Source organism: Lissotriton vulgaris, chromosome 11, assembly GCF_964263255.1.
Source record: "Lissotriton vulgaris chromosome 11, aLisVul1.2, whole genome shotgun sequence".
Classification (NCBI taxonomy): domain Eukaryota; kingdom Metazoa; phylum Chordata; class Amphibia; order Caudata; family Salamandridae; genus Lissotriton; species Lissotriton vulgaris.
In genome coordinates this window covers 63311941-63317895 of record NC_141699.1, presented here as the reverse complement: position 1 = coordinate 63317895, position 5955 = coordinate 63311941, and the positions used below count along the sequence as shown (strand labels likewise).

The 5955-nt window shown below is 33.2% G+C and overlaps 1 long non-coding RNA gene across 1 annotated transcript; it reads right to left on the bottom strand.

The window, feature by feature from the left end:
• LOC147678976 (uncharacterized) lies at positions 1–5395 on the bottom strand. The gene is made up of 2 exons (XR_015300866.1): positions 5351–5395; positions 1–667 (listed from the first exon to the last, which is right to left on the bottom strand). It is a non-coding gene; the product is annotated as an uncharacterized LOC147678976 (long non-coding RNA).
• Between the last annotated feature and the right edge of the window lie 560 nt (positions 5396–5955).

Below are 5955 nucleotides of genomic sequence, written 5' to 3'. Positions count from 1 at the left end.
TTGTGTGATGAAAAAAACAAATTTTATTGACAATACAAAAGACAATTAAGGAGCCACAGAATAGATCAGCAGTTTCCCATTGGTGGTACATTAAGGTTTAAATGATTGAATTACGTGATGAAAAGGAGACATTACAGGTTAAATGTTAAATAAGATTGAGGAACAAAAGTAACTGGAGAGACTATTTTGTAATCACTCACATTGATACCAAAATTTAATGTACTTCTTCTCATGGAAGCCGCAGTTTATTTACCGTAAAATGATGGGTGTTAAAATTATATATCACCGAACCGTAATAAGGAGATGATTTCAACGTTCCACAGGGAAAAAGCTGGCGTTGAATATTAAACACATTCTGATTTCTTGACAGATTTCTCAAAGGTCTTTCCCTGGTGGGTGACCTGACAGGTGACTGTCTTTTCTGCACTCCAGTCCATGGGGGGCAGAGACAGATAACTGCTGGCCATGAACAGGTTATTTTCACTCTGTTTGGTAGCTCTGCTTTTCTCTACTCCATTGGTAAATATTTGACCATCGACTTTCCATGTCACATCCAGAGAGGCCGGATAGAAGTCTTGGAGAAGACACACCACAGTGGCCTTGTTTTTCTCTACCTCCTCCAGAGAGGGTGGGAATATGCTCAGAGTAGGAGCCTGTGTCTCACCGGCTGCAAGAAAATTAGGAAAAGTATGAGAAAATAGGAATCATTTAAAAAAAATATTTTGTTATTTTTTGGTTAATCATCCTTTGTCAAATTCAATTGCCCGGGAAACATTGTTTGCAACTTCTATTAAATGGCTTTTAAACCAAACAATAAAGTGACATATTCAGACATATGTGATAAAGCATGGAAAACATATTTTTTTTAAAGAATTATCTGACGAGAAAACTTGACTTCAGCATTCGTTTTAGATTATTGCTTTACAATGTAGTCCCATTGAAATACAGGTTTATTTGTACTTTAAAAATAGTATAGGAACTTTAGTCTCCAGCACCAACACGTATTTCCCTAATTCCAGTTGCTTTTCTAAAACATATAATTTTGCTGCAATTTGTTGATGCAATCCTATTTAGAAATGCAATCAGTGTTTTCTTTTTCGGGAAATAAAAGGATACTGAAGTGCCAAATTACAATTAGAACAATCTCTTCCAGAGAACCTTAAATGCAATTGAAGAGCTACAACTTCTGGTCTACTAAGAAATATTAATAAAAGCTGCTTAAAAGATCCTATTTGACACAAGGTCATTGCACAAAAAGACTGGTATATGGTATATTGTCCAAGCACATAACCATAGAGCTTTAAAAAGTGTTTGAACTCTGGTATATGTGCTGTCAAAAGCTTACTTATACACTTTTATTTTTAAACGGATCTGATGAAGGAAAACCTATTGCTCTTACAGATGAATACCATTAAGATTGGTACAGAAATAAATGACAGATAGTTAATAGGAGCTAACTGACTTAACACCTGAGTAATCTGCTGAGGATAACCTTATCACATAACACAAATGAGAAAACATCTCACATTTTATTTGAATAACGTGCAATTTGTAACAGTATTGAAAACCATGAAAAAGGGTTTGTTCTGTATCATTACATGCTTGAATCTTGCTGTTATTGCAACAACGCCAATAAAATGATTTGCTAGTCAGTTTTTACATATTTCATCCACCTTAGAAGATGAAAAGTGGAGTCAATGAATACTTTAAAACTTTTAGAGCTGAAAATTTGAAGTCAATTCAGTGATTTATTGCATCATCTTAAACAAATAATATATTATCTGTACTTTCTAATGTTATCAGATATCTATCACCTTTTAAAATATTTGATAGGTACAAACCACAGTCGCTATTAAAGCTCTTTCTTTTGGATTATACATTCTATTAATAGAAAGTACTTGGAAGGGTTCTAAATCAAATCCTAATTGTTTGGATAGTTTATTTAATTTATTGAATAGCCCATTAAACAGCAGCTTATATATGAAATGTCACAAGTTAAACAGATTCTTCATTTGTTTGTATTTTTATGGGAAAATTCACTTCATAAACTGGACCAACTCAAGATAGATTCTGTCAAAGAACGAAAATGCATGGCATGAATAAAATAAAATATGTTTTAGAATATTAAAAGCAATGCAGTCTTAGTAGGTATTGAATGGAGGAAACAAATGAACAATTCTGAGAAGATATGAATTTTTTAAATGTGGTTGAATAGCCATAGCCACAAAAAAGTAGGTGCAATAGTCTTATTGACATTGCACTACGGTGCGAGGTAAATATGGGATTATAGACCATGTTACTTTATTTCATTACAAAAAAAGAGATGATTGAAAGAGAATACAACATATTTTCAGTAAAAATCCATTTACAGGAAATGGGCAGCATAAACAAGAAAATATAAACAAAGGTCTCCAGGTATATTTCAAATGCTTTATCTGAGCAATTATCCTATGTCCAAGTGCTCTAAAAATAGCGAAGGGATTGGAGGCACAGAGAAGAAACTAATCTGCAAAAGACAATACCATTTGGTTGATTGTTAAATCCAGGAGATAAACCAAGGGATAAAGAGTCATTTGATCACAAATCATTCCCATTAAGGTACATAAGATGTAATTTTCTGTGCAAATTATGAAAAATGTAAATATATGCAATTTCATGAGAATAACTTATTTTGACTCTCATGACAGGTTTGCCAATACTGAGGATCTGTGCAGAAAAAGGAAAATCAGCCTAGATTAGCAATATGAGCTGACTGTAAAAAACCTCACCTCAGGAAAGTTTTCATTATTTACTTTTTGCAATGGAAAGGAATTATTTGAATTTCTTATAAAAAGATAAAACATGAAGGCATTACCATAATACACTAATTCCACATGCTATGTAATATTCCTAGAGAAGAAATCCATAACTATACATTATTTCCACAACTAACTATTATGGAACACCGTAGCATTAAAATTACAGGATGCTGTATTGCCCCATCATTTCACTAGACAACACATACTGAGATGCAAAACCTGTTGTTGATATCTTAAGACTAGAAGATGATCAAAGAACAATAAAGAAAGCAATACATTTGTATAAAATCCCTGCTTCCTAAGGAAGTAGTTGATATTATTCTGCAACTTACTTAGGACGTTCATCTGGGTTCCTCCACCGAAGATAAACACACAGTGCCACAAGACTGTGCACAAACCCAGCCAGTGCAGTTTAGCATTTGTAGCTGGATTAAAGATTGATGGCTGTATGCATCTCAATGTCCTTAAGATACAGAACTACAAACATAGTTTTTTGGCTTCCAATACTTTTAACCGTTTTCATACCTACTCTGGTTCTTCTTAAGAACAGTGTTCTTTCTAAAGGATGGTGTAATATTTCCTAAGGGTTTACATGACATAAGGATGACATTAAATGATTTCTAGACTTAGGACAATCTCCACACAGTTAAATGTGATTTATTTTAGTTAAACTTAAGACTAGTAGTCCAATTTCTGAATTCAATGAGAAAAACATTGAATACCATATTTGTTAATTTAGTACCTTTTAATTAGAGTGAAATAGATCAGATATGAGGCTTTCAGCACCAGATTGATTTTTTTAGATAACTGTAAAATTAGACTGATGGTACACAAAATATTCTAACTTTAAGAACCTGTTTTCCAAATCAATACTAAGAGTATACTCTTTCACAATTCAAAAAGAAAACCACATTTTCCCCAACATATTTAGGCTCAAAAATCATTCTTAAAATCTGCTGTTTATTAATTTTATTTGAAGGTATTTGTCATCTAAAGAGCTAGGTAACATGATTGAAAATGGGGATTCCAATTTGTAGGCTAACCTTTCTTTCTACCTAAAAGAATCATATAACCGTTAGAGATTGCAAATAGAAAAACATATTGTAATTTTTGATAATGTGCAAATGTATATATATTGTACAAGAATATGAATTGCTACATTACTAAACAAGATCTTTTTACATTGGTACAATAAATATAGAAACATGTAGTGGAAAATGTGTTTAATAACAAAGTAGCTCTTAGAAATAATGCACAGTGCTGGCTATGTTACTTACTTAGAACATTCAGCTGGGTTCCTCCACCAAAGATATACCCACAGTGCCACAGTGCTGTACACAAACCAGCAATTTAAAGGGCAGTAAAGACAGTACATTGAGTTTTAGATTTATTTTATCACCTGTTGATGAATTGTTACAAATACAGAGAAGCACTGTAAACATTATCTGCAGCAGCACCTGCAGCAAAACAAAGGATGGATGGCACTCCTTCACCTGGTGATGCAGAATAGCAGGCACAAATGGGAAATGTAAGAAGTATATGAAGCAGTTATGGCTAGATACAGGACTGCTAGTACTCCATTGCCACAATTGCCTAATGATACAGTGGTGCAGGTACATGTATGCATGAGAAGAATTGTTCTCAATAAATTTAAAAGTGTATGATAGGCAGATAAAACTCAATTTTCTGAAATTGTCTTCATCTCCTCACAAAAAAAAATCAATGATACTATAGAACCTTTGACATTTCATTCAGGTATCTACATCTTTGAGACATTTTAGACAGCTCTTAAGATCTCTGCATAATTGTCATTTTGGAAAGCTGTTTACAATACATAGTGATTTGCAATATTATTAACACATTATCTAACAGATGGATACAATAATCCACAAATATCTTGAGCTAGTGCAATGTATTTTTTTCTCAGTTATATTTTAAATGATCTAACATATTTCCAAAGGCATACACCTTTGCTGAATTTCTCCTGCTCACAATAAGAAAGTTTTCTTTCTTCAGAATACTGCTACTGTTTGAAAGACCTGAATTTGACACCGTTCCCACAGTCTTACAATAATCTTAAATAATGTGTTTTTGGAAGGAACACTTTTAAGATTATTGTAATTTACATGGGTATGGTGTTATACAATCCAAACACAGTCAAACAGTACAAAGTGGTCCAACTGTAGGATGTTGATAGAAAATCTTGACAATGTGCACAAAGAAAAGTCCATTATGAGAGAGGAACATTTTGAAAGGAAATCCCTTTTTAAACTATTATCTAGCTTATTTTTCTGTCATCTCAAACAAAGCAACACAAAATATTAAGTACGTCTGGCAAAAGATAAAAAATTGGAAATTCATAGTAATTTAGTACTTGACTGTATTGTCCATTTATTTGCTTCAAAAGTAGACAGATGTACACATGTATGATAAGTTGATGTCCATCAGTTAAAGCATTACAAATAGATTTAGGGACAAATAAAGCAACACTCCAGAAGGTTTTAAATAAATATCCTTGAAAAATAATGTAGAGGATTAATGATTCTACTTACAAAGGACGTTCATTTGGGTGCCTCCACCGAAGATCCACCACTGTGATGTACTGCTATACAAAAACTGTCCCCACATGATTTAACAGAGCAGGAGATCATCAGACAATGTATCAATTCTCTATTATGGGATATAATTTTTGACTGATTATTGAGTGTCACAATACTCTATTGTTGAAGAAAGTCTAGAACCCCAAAAGTGGTGCATCAGTTGGGTCAACTGCCTGGTTGCAATCTGCTTATCAGTAAAATGTTCTTCAAAAATATCCTTGAATAGAATTAATAACTTTTGTTATCACAATATTATGGGACATTTTCTTTCACCTTCTTTAGGTGAAGGATTGGAATATGCATGATCTGACGGTATGCTGACTTTAAGAAGGCAATGAGGTGTACATGAGCTCTCAATATTTTGACTTACCTTGCTGAACATCAACAATATGTTAGCAAGATCAAGAAATCAGAGCCCACAAATTACAGATTGTGTGTAGAATCTGAAATATTATTATTTACTCAGCTGTTCTTCTAGGACTGCATTTAATATGGGTTTGGCAGTAAGACAATGAATAGCCAATCAGCTCAATATGCTGCCTTTTGGTTCGGCAGAA